General features: G+C 36.6%; 1 protein-coding gene and 1 pseudogene across 2 annotated transcripts in view; both read left to right on the plus strand.

The window, feature by feature from the left end:
* Positions 1 to 18,267, plus strand: part of TRAPPC9 (trafficking protein particle complex 9) — a 1,018,418-nt gene that overhangs the window by 511,849 nt on the left and 488,302 nt on the right. The gene's annotated exons all lie outside the window — the stretch shown is intronic.
* Positions 14,111 to 15,436, plus strand: LOC118834581 (annotated as a pseudogene).

The raw sequence follows: 18,267 nt of genomic DNA on the forward strand, positions 1-18,267 counted from the left end.
GTTTGTGTAATGTATGCTTGTAATTTCTGTTTGTATTTCCTCTGAAGTTCAGGGTGCTGACTTCTTCCCCCGAACTAAGTAAATGATATATATATATATGTGTGTGTGTGTGTGTGTGTGTGTATATATATGTTTAATTAAACTGAGATTGTTAACCCCTTAAAGTTGCTTTCCTTAGAAAAGCAGATCAAAGGACCTGTGTTAGCAGCCCTTCTGTGTGCTCTTGTTGGTCTTGGTGTTGGTCTTTCACCTCCACAGCAACTTCTAGCAACATTGTTGTCACAAAAGTACATAGCTGAGAACAAAAGAAAACTTACAAGGAAGCAAAGACGGACAGCTCTCAACATAATGTAGAGTAATTATTATATAGGCTTTCTTGAAATGGAAATTGATTGCTATATATTTTGAATCCTCTCATGTTCTGCTGTGCATATGGCAATATTTTTTCTTTTCTCATTTTGTATTATTTTAGTTTTAGTATTTAAGTTTGTTTCTTTTTTCTTTTCTTATTTTGTATTTGTTTAAAATTTTTAAAATTGCAAAAATAAAAACAAGAGTAGAGCACAGAGGAAACATCATCTTCCTATTCCTAGAAGCTAGGCCTCTCTTAATGGAGTCCAAACTCACATTAGATTTTGGGGTTCCTATATCACATATAAATAGATTCATGTTGAGCTTGTCATTCAGTAGAACCCCCAAAATTTTTTTAAAATACCAGCTGTCTATCCATGCCTCCCCAGCTTATACTTGTGAAGTTACTTTTTGGTACCCAACCACAAGATCTAATATTTATTATTCCTATTGAATTTCATGTTATTAGATTTATCCCAAACATCTAAACTAAGATCTTTTTGTATTCTGACTCTGCCATCCATTATATTCCATTGTTTTGTCAGTTTTGTGTGATCTGAAAACTTGATAAGCGTATCTGTATTTTCATCCAAGTCACTGATAAAAAGGTTAAATAATACAGGGTCAGGCACTAATCTCTAAGATAGTCCACTGGATACCTCCTGCCATATAACACTGAACCATTAAGACCTCCTTTTTAAGTCTACCCATTCACCTAGTCCTAAATCCTACCCACTGAATACTGGGAATCCATATTGTGACTTGGTCAGTAACTAGGAATACATCCATTCCAGGGAAATAATTTAACTTTGCTTTGATCTACTATAGTATCTCAGTGGTAAAAAGTACCTTAAAGTTGAGCCCTAATAAGAATCTTTGGAGAAAAGAGTTATTCCTCTGATATAAAGAACAATCTTTTGAGAACCGCTGTGCCTCTCCATATTTGCCTACATAAAGCTAAGCAGTATTCAGAATGACAAGTGAATGCAAAGCTTTTACTATCAGTTTCCTATCATTAGTATGTGATCCTGAAAGTGTTTAGAGGCATCTGGTGATGTAGAAAGTGCACTAACCTTGAAGAAAAAGCTTTAGGTTTGATATACTATGTATTTGCTATGAAACTTTTGGTTAGTTACCTCTGCAATATGGACCTCAATATTCTTACCTTTAAAATAGATATAATGATAATACTTTTCACAAGTTGTCACACTTGCCACAATAATACTTGTCAAAGGATTGTTGCAAGGGTGCTTTCTAATCACAGAACTTTATGTATATGTAATTTATAAAATTTAAAATAAATTTTCACCTCTTTGTTGCTATTTTTCTAATATTAGTTTCTTGTTTAAAGTACAATGTTTTAGAGACACAGCCATATGGATCTTTCATTTTGTATATCAGAGGTAGCAGGTGACTGAATAAGACGATGGAAAACTAGCATGTCTGTGTAGGTGATACCTTTATTACAAAGCCAGATATTTTCTTTAACATTCATCTGTTGACTGCATAGTATATTGTTAGGTGCATAGAATGTTTTCTGCTATGTTTATTCTAGTATAGATTTAATTAGTTGTCCCTGTCAGACTGGGCCATGTTAAGGTTTTCTAGTTTGAAATTTAATACTTAGGTTTTCATTATAATTTTAGCATTCATACACTTATAGAATGTTAGAGGTTCACGGGCCATAGAGTAATAGAGCTGGGAGGGACTTTAGATCTCATAACACAGAAATTTAGAACATGAAGGAAGAGACTTGGAATATATGGGATAAGAAGTAGAAGAGATTTTAGAAACCTTCTAGTTCAACTCCTTCAATTATCAGAAAATAAATGAAGGCCCTTCTGAGGCCCAGAGAGGTGATTACTTAGCCAAAGGTCTAGAGAGTTAGTGACAAAGGAAGAACTACAGCTCCGTTATTCTCAGACCAGTAGTCTTTCTATCATATCATGTTACCTTTTGGAGTATTTCATAGGACTTTTAAAGTCTAAAGGAACCCAAAAGGTCTCTAATTTCTCATTCTTTGAGGCTCGGTTTAACCATTATACAACATCATTATGGAAAGAAATGTTAGACCATTTGAATTTTCCAGATAACTGAAATGAATCCTTTAAATATCTAAAATTATTTCGTTTTGCCTTGTTTGATGGAATCTTATAAAATGTATAATATACTATTTAATCAGAGTACATTGAACATAATTTCACCTTTTATTAATGACCCAGAATCACCAGTAAGAAATTCAGTTAATTTATTAGCTTTTAATGTGGTTATGCTGTCAAGTACTGTGGAGCAAAGGACTGTTTGTTCTGAACGTCAGTGACCCTAGACTATTGTGCTTTTATAATTCTTCAGTCTGCTTTATGTCATCCTTTTGTTTGTTCTCTCCCTGTGAATTATCCTTTATTCCTTCTATCATTGTGCCACTTAGCCATAGTATGGCAGACACATCCTTACTGAAGAGATCATGTATTAGGCAGTCACCCAGGACTTTGAGAAGTTAAGTCTCATGGCCAATGTGTGAGAGGCCAATCTTTAACCTGGGTCTCTCTTACTCTGAGGCCACCTCTTTATCTCTTAGGCTACACTGTCTGTTAGGACTAAATTTACTAAGAATAAATATAAAGTTCTACACATGGGTTCAAAACCAACTTCAGAGGTATAGGATAAGATAGGTATGACTAACCAGATTCATGTGGAGAAAAAATGCATTTTTTAGTTTACTTCATGCTCTGTATCTACCAGCAGTGTGACATGACAGCACCCCTCTTCCCTTCCACAAAAAGATAACTCGATTTTAGTCAGCATATGTGGAGGGAGCATGTCCAGAATGAGGGAAGTGACAGACTTTAGCTTTTTCTAGACATCAGAATACCTGCCAAATATTATATTCACGTTAAGGTGCCATATTTTTTGAAGGACATTGACATTCCAGAAAAGGATAATTGGGATTTTGCTTGTACCAAGCCAAACGAAGATCTGTGGAATAAGTTAATGATATGTAGACAGAAGAAGAGGTTTTGTACAGAGGAAGGTGGGGGTGAATGGGTTAGAATTATAGCTTTTGTCAAATATGTGAAGGGTTGTCATATAGGAAAGGGATTAGACATGTTCTACTTGGCCACAGAAGTAGAACTGGGAGCAGTGGGTAGAAATTGGAAGAGAGCTGCAGTTAGATTCATTATAAGGAAAAGCTTCCTAGGAATCTGAGAAATCTAAAAGCAGAGCCAGTGCATTTCTCCTGAAGGTTTAAGTAAAGGTTGGATGATCACTGCTCAGGGATGTTGTGGAGAATATTGCTGTTTGGACTTTTGGGGGCTAATGCTCCTAGGTAGCTTTCAAATCTAAGCTTCTGGGATATTTTGATTCTGTGAGTTTGGCCTTGACCGATGGGTGAGATATCAAGGAGGCTAAGATATCATATGGTGGGACATTCATGAAAATGAATACCGAAGAATTAACAGTGTATTTTTATTACTGTTTTGAGTTTATGAACTTTCCCTTGCAGAAATATAAACAGACATCATCTGACTTAAAAATGAAAGTCTTATATTGTTTTGCTTTTAGATCTTTATATAACATCAAAATAGTAATATTGTTAGGAAATACATTTTAATAGATTTGTCCAAGTTTCCTTCCATGAACAATGAGCATATAGGAAGAACAATTTCTTTTGAGCCCCTTAAAATCAGTTATCAACCTTTCTATATTAGGGTGGCAAATTCATTTTCAGAATATAGTCATAGGGCAGCATGGAGGTGGTAATAGTTATTATTGATATTAATAATAATGTCACTTGCAATGACAGTTACTTAGAAGCAAACACTTGAATCAATTCCGTTCTGTCCCCCGCCCCCAACTTCCCATTTCTCAAAAGTAGGACAGAATCTGCTTTACTTGGCGTGTAACCACATGGTCATATATATTTAATAAGTAAAAGGAGGGATATGGTTTATTCTAGATAGACTTTAATCACCTAATAGAAGGAAACACAATCTCTCACATTGTTTACCATTTTCCATGTATTCTGTTTTGAATATTGCTTAAACACTTTTAGCACTGAGGAAATTAATCCTTTAATAAGTAATATAAGTTTCATTTTAGGACTGTGTTAACTCCGAGGAAGGTTTTCCTTTGAGTGGCAATTTGCCTTCTTCTAATCCCTATTTATTCACTTTAGTTCAATAAATACTTATCAAGCACATTTTGTGGGTAAAGCTCTTTAGTTTTGCCTACTAGAACTGTACATATTACTCCTAATCTCATACAGCCATTAAAATATTTTAAGACAGTTTAGACACCACTATATATTTTAACATCTTTATGACAGCATAGCAACATGGAAGGAGCCCTGGGCTTAGATCTACAAATCTTGGGTTTGAATTCCAACTTCGCTGTGTGAAGTCCCTTAGAATCATAGCTAGGTTCATCTACTTAGAGCCGGAAGGTACCTGGAGTTCATTCGGGGTTTTTAAATGAAATGGATGGATGCGAGAAGCAAGGTCAGGTAACAGGACAAAACAGGGTTCTCCAGAAAGAAGGTGGGGTTCATTTGCCTTTTGTTGCAAGCCTGGCTTTGTCACTCCTGACCTCAAAGGTCTCTTTCCTGCTCTCATTCTTACAGAAGGATGACTACCAAATTGTTGGCACAGTGCTGTAAGAAGATGATCAGAAGCGCTAAATCACAGAACAGTAATAGCATTTATGTAATATTTTAAGATTTGGGAAGGGCTTTACTTGTTATCCTATTTATGTTCACAGCAATCCTAGGAGGTAGGTGCTATTATTGTTCCCCTATTACAGATGAGGAACCTGAAGCCTAGAGATGTCAAGTGCCTTGCCTAAGGCTACCACAGTTAATCAGTGCCCAAGGCTAGATTTGAACTCAGGTCTTCCTACCTTCAAGGGTGTCACTCTTTCCACTTTACCCCCTAGAATCAGCTGCTGCCTGCAAAGAGAACTGAGGAAAATAGAAAAGGCTATTTTAGCTATCTCAGAAAGAAACTGAGAGTCAAAGAAGGAAAAGTATCCATGGCTTAGGGTGGATGGTATGATGATGTCTGATGCTAGAGAGAAACTACAACTGCTCAATTCTTCTTGCTTCTGTTTTCCCTCTTGAGGAGAATGCACTGGAGACACAGAACAAACATGATTAATAGGGAACTGGTCTCAATGATAAGTAAGGAGACAAGAGAGAACCTCCCTCCTCTTAATTTTTTTAAGCCACTTGTTCACATGAACTATAATGTCAGGTTCCAAAAGTCCTGGGAGGCATGCTTACTGAGCCTTTGTTAGTCATGTTTGAAAGATTATGAAAAGAAGAAGAGCTACTGTGAATCTGGAGAAGATCAAATGTTTTCCTGTTTTACAAAATTGAAAGAGAATGGAATATGCAAACATTAGGTATGTAAGCTTGATCCTGCTTTCCTAGCTCATTATGAGTTAGCAATGTGATGTGGCAGTCACTAAAGCTAATAGGTTTTGAGTCTATGTTGAGAGACACAGCTTCCAGCAATAGAAGAGGTATTAGTCCTGATATACTCTGATTTTCTTAGACCTTACCTAGACTATTGTGTGTAATTTTGGGAATCATGATTTAGGAAATCCATTGATAAGGTAGAAAAAATATCTAGAAGAGAGCAACCAGAATGGCAAAGGGCCTTGAGCTGATCTCAGTCCTATTTCTGGGGAATAGAATACTCAAAGGGAATATGATAATTTTTTTTCACATATGAAAAACCTTCTTGTAGAATGATGATGTGACTTCTTTTCATAAAAAGCTAGAGGGTTGGACTAAATGATCTTTGAGGTCCCTTTCAGTTTTAAATCTATGATTCTTTGGGTGATTGGTTCTGCACTGCCCTGGAGGAAGAACTAGACGATGGAAGATGCCAAGAGGCAGTTAGAGCTATTCACAAATAGAATGCATTGTCTTGGAAGGTAATTTGTTCCTCACTCATTGGAGGTCTTTTATTTTATTTTTGCCTCATTTGTATGAGATAATTGCTCCTTTTTATCTCTCCCTACACAGTATTATTTTTTTAGACTCACCCCATCATAATCATCTCAGCCCCAGCCTTTCTTTCAAACTACCCAAATAAAAAATGACAGTCATAATAGAACTGATGATGTTTTTATATGTAAGTAAATAATTTGACCTTATTGAGTCCCTTAAAGTTTACTTTATATTTCTCCTGGATGTTATATGTCAGATTTCCCCCTAAATACTACTGTGTTTGCCACAAAGACCTGAAAGCCTTTCAGTTGGTTAAATGTTCATTTTTTTTTCATTCAGGATTATACCTAACTTTGCTGGATGTTACCCTTGGTTATAACCTAACTTTATGAAACCGTAACATAACGCTTTGAAATATAGTATTCCAAGACCTATGGTCCTTCAATGTAGTTGTTGCTAGATCTTGTGTAAATCTCATATGTAGCACCACAATATTTAAATTGTTTTTTTTTTTCTTTTTGCTTCCAATATTTTCTCCTTAACCTGGGAGCTTTTAAACTTTTCTATAATATTCTGGGATTTCTTTCAGGTGGTGACTGGTGGATTGTTTCTATTTTCTATTTCTGCTTTGCCTTCCTGTTCTAGAACTTCAGGGCAATTTTCTTTGATAATTTCTTGTCATAATTTTCAGGCAGTCCGACTATTCTTTTGTCTATGTATGTAGAGAGAAGGGACAGAGGAGAAACATTGTGAAAGTGGAAGTGACAAGATTTGGCTGTGGATTGGATATGTGGCATGAGTGACAATGAGGAGTAGAAGAGTACACTGAGATTGTGAGCCTGGGTAACTGGCAGAATGGTGGTACCCTTGATAGTATTTTTAAAAATTTAATTTCATTTTTTTCAGTGAACAAAAATCTACTTTATCTACCCTCTCCTCTCCCACTGAAAAATCAAGAAAAATAAAATGCCCTTTACAATTAAAGGAAAGTGGGGAAAATTGGGAGTGTTTGCTGGAGAGTAGAGGAGAAATCAAGAGTTTGTTTTGGATTTGTTAAGTTTAACATGCCTGTGGGGCATTTAGTTTGAGATGTCAACCAATAGTTAATAAATATTTATTAAATGTTCACTATGTTAAGCTCTGTGTTAAGCTCAAGATAGTACTTGCCCTCAAGAAGCTTACAATTTAGTGGGAGAAGACTATGCCCAAATGGAAGTTAAAAAGCAGGGTGAGAAATAAAATGCTAAATAATTTTTTTTCAAAGTTTCTGTGATAAAGGTCTCATTTCTCAAACATAGAAAGAACTGAGTCAAATTTCTAAAAATAAGAGCCATTCTCCAATTGATAAATGACAAAAGATATGAACAGTTTTTAGATGAAGAAATTAAAGCTATCTGTAGCATGAAAAATGCTCTAACTCACTATTGGTTGGAGAAATGCAAATATAAACAATTCTGAGGTACTACCTCATACCTGTTAGATTGCCTAATAGGACAGAAAAGTAAAATGAGAAATATTAGAAGGGATATAGGGAAAATGAGATGTTAATGCATTGTTGGTAGAGTTGTAAACTGATTCAGCCATTCTGCAGAACAATTTGGAACTTTGCCCAAAGGGCTAGCAATAATATTACTAGTTCTGTATCCCCAAAGAGATAAAAAACAAAAAGGACAAGGACCTACATGTGTTCCATGATTACCTACAGAATAAAATACAGATTCCTTTAGCTGAAATTAATGATCCTTCACAATCTGTTTCTAACCTATTTTTCCAGCCTTATTTGACATTACTGTTTTTCGTGAATTATCAGTTCCAACCAAAATGGACCACTAGCTCTTTTCTGAACTTGATGTCATTTCCTATAACTGCATTTGTAGATGTTAATGTCTAGAATGTCCTACTTCTTCATTTCCGTCTCAATGACTACTTTTCTGCCTTTTTTCTATCCATGCTTATTTTGCATACCATTTCCTCCATGAAGCCTTTACTTCCTTTCTTTCCTTACATTTTCCCAGAGGACTTACTTAGTCTGGGTTTCTCTTTTGCCCCTATTACTCCTTACCTTCTATTATCTTTGTAGGTATCTTCTCCTTTTTCTCATGTTGTCTCGAGTATAGGGACAGTGTCATTTAAAATCTTTGTATATCCTGCACTTAATATATTAATAACTTAATATAAATGTTTAAACCTATCACTTCTTTCTCTGACGTGTTTTACATTCTTTTTTGGCTCCTCTATTGTGCGATTCTAGTCACATTCACATTCATGAACCAGAAAATTGTAAATTTTATTCTTTTAAACATCTTTGTTGTGCATTTTTAACTAAAATACTACATCTTCTTTGGCCCCAGTAAGAGATGTCTATGTGCTATATCTAGCAAACGGTTTCATTATTTGTCCAGAGAATGTTGGACAGAGGTTTCTGAACAGATTTATTTAACAAGCATAATCCTGTGGATACATGTTGAAATCTTCTTACCCATTCAAACAGAAAAAACAGAGTAACTAAAGAGCTGTTGCAAAGGTGAATATTAGTCTGTTCATTACCAAAAAAAGAACTGTCAAGAATGAAGATGATTTTATGTGGTATGTTTGTGTTTGTTTTAATTTTTTTTTAAATGAAGACTGACTTGGATTCAATTCTCTGATTTTATGATGACTTGCAAAAAAAATCTATTGATCTTAATATTTAGTAATAGTCCTTTCTGGAAACATGGCATCCTGAAAAATATCTAGCATGATAGGTTTGGAAAGGCCAAAAGATTTGTACTAGAAGTGAGCCTTCCCTCCTTAGTGGACCCCATATATACAGTGTTTGTATGTATATGTGTATCTATTTATATCTATTTATCTATATATCATTTAAATGATATAAAAGTTATTGTGTATGTCATGTTTACCAAGTAAAGTTCAAACTAGTTTGCCTGTATAAGATTAATCTGTCCATTTGGGTTATCTTAATGTATGGATTATAGACAGTAGATGTCATGGTAGATACAACCTGAGACCAGGCCCATGTCTGGAGAAAGAAGTGAAGCCAATGACTTCATCAGCATTCTGGCTAGGGAGAAAGGGCAGGTAGGGCTCAGGAGTACTGGTGAGGTTGGGCACTCCCTTCTTCAGTTTCAGAGAGGGATGTCAGAGTGGAATTATATTTATCATCCCCCTCAAATATTTGTGGATGAGGGTTACAAATTTAGGTTCAGAAGAAAAGATGCTTCCAAGTTCACTCTTAAGGAGAAAGGGTAGCCTTTAGCTTGCACTTGCAGGTCAGCCCCTTCCTACTATGTGCTGGTAATAAGAGACTATCACAAATACTCAGTAGCAAGGAAAACCACTTGTCCACACAAAACTGCAAATAGACGTTTTATGAGTTCTACAACTTAGAATATACCAAAAAATAAACCATAGCAAACAAGCTTTTTGCCTGGGAACAAGATGCTAAATTACACTAACTTATTGAAACAGTTTATAGAAAGCAAACTGTAAAGTGCCTCATAAATGTCAGTTATTATTATTCTTAATAACATTTGTTTTCATTATTATTGCTTTCTGGGATGTCAAACTCTGATAATGATAACACTAAAATTTATGTGACACTTTAAGATTTGCAATATGCTTTCTATGTATTATCTTATTTAATTCCTATGATAGCCCTTTAAGTTGATATTTTTATTCTCACTTTATAGTTTAGGAAACTGGGGCTTAGAGAGCATACATAACTTAATTATAGTCAGAGAGTAATTGATTATTATATCAAGTGTTCCTTATGCCAAAGCTAGTACCATTTCTACTCCATTTGTCTTTCACATTTCAGTCATTCATTGTTGCCTATTATATAGAAGGATACTGAGGGAGATAGAAACCTCAGCAAGGCAGGTTGTCTCCCCTCAAGAATCTTATGGTGAATGAGAAATAATGAGTAAATTATCAAAATTTTGAGGAATGAGAAACAATTTAAGATCATGGATCACCTTGGAAAGAACAGTTTTAGTCACAGAACTTATAGTTACTTAGAGAGGTAAGTCATAAACACTGATAATTATAATATACTGTAATTAAATTGAAGTGAACCGAATAAATCCATTAACTTGGGACAGAATAAATTGTCCTGTAAAATCTGAGAAAAATTGGAAAAAAACTTTATAGAGTTGGCATTTGAGTTTTATTTCAAATAATGAATAGAAATTCTGCAACCAAGAGAATAGGGCTTGTTTTGAGTACAGATTATAATCCAATGTGACAAAGGATTAAAAGGTAGGGTAGAGACAGTTTGTGTAGAACCTTGAATGCCAAACAAAGAAGTTTGAAATTTACTTGAAGAAATAGGAAATGAGCAGAGGAATTATCTTATAATATAGTTATGTGCAAAAAATATTATTCTAGCAGTGGTGTGAAGGATGGATTGTAGGAGAGAGAAGACCCATTTGGAATTTTTGATACTCTTCTAGGTGATGGTAAGGAAGGCTTGGAATGTGGTAGTGGTAACAGAAATAGAGAAGACAGGCAGGTGGAAATTATGCTGTGGAAATGGTACTGATAGGACTTGAATGTGAGAGGTGAGGGACAAGAGAAGAATAGAAAATAACAGAGGTATCATATATGGCTGACTGAGTCCGTAGTGATGCAACAGGAAGAAATAATCAAGTCACAAAGGAACTGCTAGAAGAAGGATTAGACTTTTTTTTCACATGTTTTTTGGTTTGGTTCTGATGACATTTTCTAGAACACAGGCCAAGTAATAGCAATGATTTTATTATTGGCTCCTGTGGGGACTGTTTTGAAGGACAAGCCTTACTTGGGAATGCGTGTTAGGATATATTTCTTTAAAATGGGTCACATTACTTAATACTAGACTTTGAGATCTTTGAAGATAGTCATGATGGTAATTTCATCCTTATATTCCCTACAGGGGCATACATAGTTGTCTAGACATAGGTGCATGATAATCACTTGTTTGGTAATTCCAGGTCTTTGTGGAAGGGTTCATTTGAGAAATCTCAACAGTTTATAGACTTGCTGCATTAGATATTATCATACTTTGGTACATAGGAAGCGTGGTGAATGATGATATAGAGCCAGCTGGTATTTGAGTTTGGCTTCAAGAATCAGTAGAAATTCTGCAACCAAGAAAGGGAGGACAGCCATTTCAGGCATAGGGAATAGCATGAGCAAACAGGAAGAGAGAACAGAGCATGTTTGTGGACAGAGAGCAGTCCAATATGAGAAAAGGATCAAAAGGTAGGGTGCCAACAGTGGAGCAGATTCAGGGGAAAAGAGAAAGGAAGCATATTTCTTTGGTGCTATGATTATTTTAAAGATATTTTTCTCACAGTGCCAAATTATAAATTCCTTGTACTTCTATTAATATTGTATAATTAGTTGGCATTGTTTTGTTGTTAAGTACATATAGTCCTATTTGTCATTTAATTTACAATGGATGCCACAAATATACTGATATCTCTTATGAATGATTCAGTTGTTGTCTCTGTACTTCTCCTTTGTTAATTTTTGACTTTTGTAGAGAAGATTTTTGGTCCGGTTTGGTTTGAACTGGGTGGCCTCTGATGGCCTTCTTTTGACTTGGAATTCTGTGATTCTGTGATTTTGATTCTTAAAGGACCAGGACTTTGGCAGAGATAGGACAGAGGTTAATATTTGAGCATGTGTTAGGAAGTGAGGAGCTACAGTGAAATGGAATTGTCACTTTTGGGACTGAATGGAAACCTTACATAGAGGTAGCCCTTAAGTTTATGCTTAAGAGAAGAAGGAAAAGGAAAGACATCTAATAGTTGTATTAGATCTATTAACTCCCATGTAATTTTATAATTGGTAGTTTCAAGGGGAAACATAATTTATGTGTGTATATACATGAATGTGTATATACATGGATACGTGTATATAGATATTTATAGAAGTGCATTCCTTAATACTTTAAGAATCTGTTGTTTCAGTGGTGGAGCCAAGATGGTTGAGTAAAAGCAGGGACTCACCTGAGCTCTCTCCCAAACCCCTCCAAATACCTGTAAGAAATAACTCTAAACAAATTCTAGAACAGCAGAACTCACAAAAAGAGTGAAACAAATTTCCAGCCCAAAACAACCTGGATGGTTGACAGGAAAGGTCTGTTGCACTAGGCTGAGAGAGGAGTACAGTCCAGCTTGGACCATGCCAGCACAGCCTGGGCCCCCCAGCAAACCCAGAGCAGGCTCCAGGGGACTGAATCACTGGCAGCTGAGGTGGTTTCCAGACTTTTTAAACCACAAATGGCAAAGACAACTTAGAAGGTCACTGGGAAAAGTCTGTCAGACTTGGGTGAGAGAGGAGCACAGACCAGCCCCAATGCAGCACCAGGGTGGTGGTGGCAGCAGCAGCAGTTGCTTCCAGAGGTCTCAGCTTACAGATGGTAAGGAATTGAACAACTGATCAGAAGGAGATTGCAGGGATTTCTTTGCTGGCACTAAGGCAGGATTCTGTTGCTTTGTCCGTACTTGGATCTGGGTTTCAGTCCTGGGTGGCAGTCCTGGGGCGAGGAGGAGCACTGGCATAGCAGAACTTTGTGGCTGCAGTGGAGTTTCAGGGCAGAAAAGAGTGCTTGTGGTTACTCACTAGCCGGAACACAGGCCAAGAGAGGAGTAAGCACCTCTCCTTAGATCATACCACCTTAGAAGAACTGAAAACTTACAGGTCCCTAGAAGTATCTCTGAAAATAGCTGCACAAAACCCCTAAAGCTTGGGACAGTGTGCCCTCCACACTGGAAGCAGAGCCCCACCTTAACAAAGAGTTAAAAACTCAAGTTATTGCCTGGGAAAATGAGCAATCAGTGGGAAAAAACCTCAGACTATAGAATCTTACTTTGGTGACAAGTAAGATCAAAACATCTGCTTAGAAGAAGACAACAAAGTCAACGCTCCTACATCCAAATGCTCCCCCCAAAATATGAATTGGTCTTAGGCCATGAAAGAGCTCAAAAAGGATTTTGAAAATCAAGTAAGAGAAATAGAGGAAAAATTGGGAAGAAAAATGAGAGTTATGCAAGACAATCATGGAAAACAAATCAACAGCTCACTAAAAGAGACCCCAAAAAATACTGAAGAAAACAACGCCTTAAAAATAGATTAATCCACATGGCAAAAGAGGTCCAAAGAGCCAATGAGGAGAAGAACGCCTTAAAAAGTGGAATTGGCCAAATGGAAAAGGAGGTCCAAAAGCTCACCGAAGAAAATAATTCTTTAAAAATTAGAATGGAGCAAATGGAAGCCAATGACTCTATGAGAAATAAAATTCTAAAACAAAACCAAAAGAATGAAAAAATGGAAGACAATGTGAAATAGCTCATTGGAAAAACAACTGACCTGGACCAGGAGAAAAAAATTTAAAAATTATTGGACTGCCTGAAAGCCATTATCGAAAAAAGAGCCTAGACATCATCTTTCAAAAAATTGTCAAGGAATGCAGGAATGCTCTTTAGGAGGAATTCAGGAAGAGGTTAGCTGATGCTCATTGTGTGGGATTAGGAAAAAAAAATCCACCTGCCTTCTATACTTTCTGCCTTAGAACCTGGCAAATAATCAACCTTCTCCTGAGTGGTCAGTCATTAACTCCTATGTCCCTCACCATTCAGACCTCCTCCGGGACCTAAGATGGACAATGAGCGTCAGCCTCCTTCTCACGGCCTCCCTCCTTTCTCTGCCCTGCTCCCCTCCCAAATGACTATAGTGGCTTGCTTTGGGGGCTCTAGACATGGAGCAACTGGGCAACTGTTGGTGAAGAGCCATGGTCTGAGGCACCACTCGGATTCATCTATGGACTGGAGAGAGGTACTTCACAGATGGTTAGCAGCCCAAGTTAAAAAAAAAAGTGAAAAACAACTTAAAAATGAAGAAATAGATCTGTTCACAAAATACTACACAAAATGGAAAGGAGGTAAAAAAAATGTAAATGCGTTCTACAAATCTATTACATGGTTTTATTATAGGCTACTAGCTGAAGATAAAGTCTTATTACAGAAATTAAGAGAAGAATCTAGAGCTGTTTTTCTGCAAAGGAAAAGTAGGGAACTGTTAGACGATGAAGAATTACAGAATTTATGGTTTTTACTGGACAAACACCATATGCCACTTATGATTGGGGAGGAAGCAATGATCAATTATGAAAACTTTTTGAAAGTTGGAGAAAAAGCTGGACCAAAGTGCAAGCAGTTCTTTATGGCAAAAGTCTTTGCTAAACTTATTCATTCAGATCCCTATGGAAGAATCTCTATCCTGTAGTTCTTTAATTATGTTATGAGAAAAGTATGGCTCCACCAAACAAGAATAGGGCTTAGTTTATATGATGTGGCTGGTCAAGGTTACCTTCAGGAATCAAATTTAGAAAACTACATATTAGAACTTATCCCTATTCTGCCACAGTTAGACAGACTAGAAAAATCCTTTTATGTCTTCACTGCAGTTGGAAAGCTCTTCTTAGAGCCTTTGAGAACAGGAAAGATAAAAATACAAGATATTTTAGCATGTAGCTTCTTAGATGATTTATTGGAGCTTAGGGATGAAGAACTTTCCAAGGAAAGTCAAAAAACCATATTGGTTTTCTGCTCCTTCTGCTTTGTGGGTTTATGGCCAGTATTTGAATCTTGGTAAGGACCACAATGGAATGCTCAGTAAGGAAGAACTCTCCCAACATCAAACAGCAACTATGACCAATGTCTTCTTGGATTGTATGTTCCAAGAGTGCCTTACTTATGCCTTACTTACGATGGAGAAATGGATTATAAGACCTATCTTGACTTTGTGCTTGCATTAGAAAATCAAAAAGAACCTGCAGCACTGCAATATACTTTCAAATTGCTTGATATAGAGAACAGAGGATACCTGAATGTCAGGGCTATTCAGGAATTAATGAAAATCCATGGACAAGATCCTGTCTCATTTCAAGATGTCAAAGATGAAATTTTTGACATGATGAAATCTAAGGGTTCTTTGAAAATATCCCTTCAGGATTTAATTAATGGTAATCATGGAGACACAGTCATTACCATTCTAATTGATCTGAATGGCTTCTGGACTTATGAGAACAGAGAGACTCTTGTAGCAAATGATAATGAAAACACTACAGACCTAGAGGACACATGATCTTTAACAAACTAAACCATTTCCATTGAGACATGTTTGAATGCTGTATGATCATACAAAAATAAATAAGTTGTAAGGGCTCAATTAAAATATACATATACAGGGGCAGCTAGGTGGTGCAGTGAGTAAAGCACTGGCCCTGGAGTCAGGAGGACCTGAGTTCAAATCCGACCTCAGACACTTGACACATTTACTAGCTGTGTGACCTTGGGCAAGTCACTTAACCCCAACTGCCCTGCCAAAAAGCAAAAAAAAAAAAAAAAATACATATACAAAAGAAATTGTCCAGGAAAATTGCCCTGATGTTCTAGAACCAGAGGGGAAAATAGATATTGAATGGATCCACTGATCACCTCCTGAAAGAGATCCCAAAAGGAAAACTCCTAGGAATATTGTAGCCAAATTCCAGAGTTCCCAGGTCAAAGAGAAAATATTGCAGGCGGCCAGAAAGAAACAATTCAAGTGTTGTGGAAATACAATTAGGATAATACAAGATTTAGCAGCTTCTATATTGAGGGATTGGAGGGCTTAGAATATGTTATTCCAGAGGTCAGAGAAACTAGGATTAAAACCAAGAATCACTTACCGAGTAAAACTAAGTGTAATCAATGAGGGGGAAAATTGGCATTCCGTAACATAGAGGAATTTAATGCATTCTTGAGAAGCCAGAGCTAAACAGAAAAATTTACTTTCAGATACAATTCTCAAGAGAAGCATGCAAAGATAAAGAGGAAAGAGAAATCACAAGGGACTTATTAAAGTTGAACTGTTTACATTCCTACATGGAAAGATGATACTTGTAACTCATGAGACCTTTCTCAGTATTAGGATAGTTGGAGGGAATATACATATACATATACATATACATATACATATACATATACATATACATATACATATACATATACATATACATATACACAGAGGGCACAGGGTGAGTTGAATATGAAGGGATGATATCTAAAAATTAAAACTAAGGGGTGAGAGAAGAATGTACTTGGAAAAGGAGAAAAGGTGAGGTAGACTGGGGTAAATTATCTCACATAAAAGAGGCAAGAAAAAGCTTTTAGAGGGGAGGTGAGAAGGAATGAGTGAACTTTACTGTCATCAGATTTGGCTTAAAGAGGGAGTAACTGTATTAGCAAGGCAACAATCACAATGTAGATGATAATTGTCAATATGCCTATGTGATTCTGTATCGCAAAATATAAGAGACTCTCCATATTGACGGTAGAAATATTTATTCAGACACCAGAGAACCAGGTCCCAAAACCAATAAGTCTGACCCATCCAAGCAGCAAATTCCATAACCAGTAAGTCCACTTTATAATAACAGCAAAGAATCTAAAAAAAAAAAAATTGCATCCCATCAGGGAGCCAAGCCATCCCATAACCTTTCCACCCCTTTCTGGGCCTTTGCCACCAACAAACTCGCATCACAGCACATGTCTGCTCTATCCCTCAGTTCTAATTGCTCTCTCTGCATTTCCTGTGACACACTTTCCTCTTCCTCTCAGCAAGCACCTTCCACCACATGTGACTTAGGCTTCCTGTGGTGTAAGCAGGTCACATGGCCTATTAATGGGTGGAAAGATCTTCAAATCTAAATTGTCATTACAATAATATATGCATTCAGTTGGGTATGGAAATCTATATTACCCTATAGGAAAGTAGAGGGGAAGGGGATTAGAGAGAGGGGGATAATAGAAAGGAGGGCAGATTGGGGGAGGGGGTAATCAGAAGCAAACACTTTTGAGAAGGGACTGGGAATAGAATAAATGGGGGGGATGGGATAGGATGGAGGGAAATATAGTTAGTCTTTCACAACGTGACTATTGTGGAAGTGTTTTACATGACTACACATGTATAACCTATATTGAATTGCTTTCCCTCCCAATGAGGGTAGGTGGGGAGGGAGGGAGAGAGAGAATTTGGAACTCAGTGTTTAAAAAAAAAAAAGAATGTTAAAAAGTTGTTCTTACGTGCCCAGGCAATGAAGTATAGAAATCTAGTTTACTCTACAGGAAAATGGAAAGGGAAGGGGATGAGACAAGGGGGGTTGTGTGATAGAAGGGAGGGCAGATTGGGGGAAGGGGTAATCAGAATGCAAGCCATCTTGGGGTGGGGGAGGGGAAAGATGGGGAGAAAATTTAGAACTCAAAATCTTGTGGAAGTGAATATTGAAAACTAAAATAAATAAATTGAAATGTGAAAAAAAGAAATTAACAAAATTTTAAAAGAATCTTTTGTTTAATCAGTACAAACCTTTTTATCAACACAGACTGCATTCCTTCCGTGCCTTAGCATGTGGTCTTCATAAATTGCTGTGGTCATATCTATGCAAGTATGTGTATGCATGTTCACATATACTTACATATGGACATGTCATGTATGTGTATATGTGTAATTTGTATTTGTGTACATATTCATATATATGTGTGCATATTACACATTTTAAAAATTTATAAAATATATTACTGTTTGTATGCATTTTGCTCTATATGTAATAATTTGCTCTTTCATTTCCTTCAGCTTAACTTGGATTCCTTTCCCCCGATAAATGTTTTACAAGTTCATTTTCCTGATGAAAGATTTTGCTGTGATTAAAGATTTCATGAAGTTATGACAAGGGTGTAATAGATCTTCGTTCTTCAAGGCTCCGCTTGCCTTGAGCTGACTGAGTAGGCTGGGCGTTGATGGCTGTCAGAATGAATGACTGTCTCACATTCACTGTAACTCCATTAGAGTAGGCCACCCCGCCCTTCTAGAGTTAAACTCAAATAAACAGCCATAGGAAAAGGGAGAGCATTTTAAGGACATGCAGTTAGCAC

This window comes from Trichosurus vulpecula, chromosome 1 (assembly GCF_011100635.1).
Source record: "Trichosurus vulpecula isolate mTriVul1 chromosome 1, mTriVul1.pri, whole genome shotgun sequence".
In the NCBI taxonomy this organism is placed as follows: domain Eukaryota; kingdom Metazoa; phylum Chordata; class Mammalia; order Diprotodontia; family Phalangeridae; genus Trichosurus; species Trichosurus vulpecula.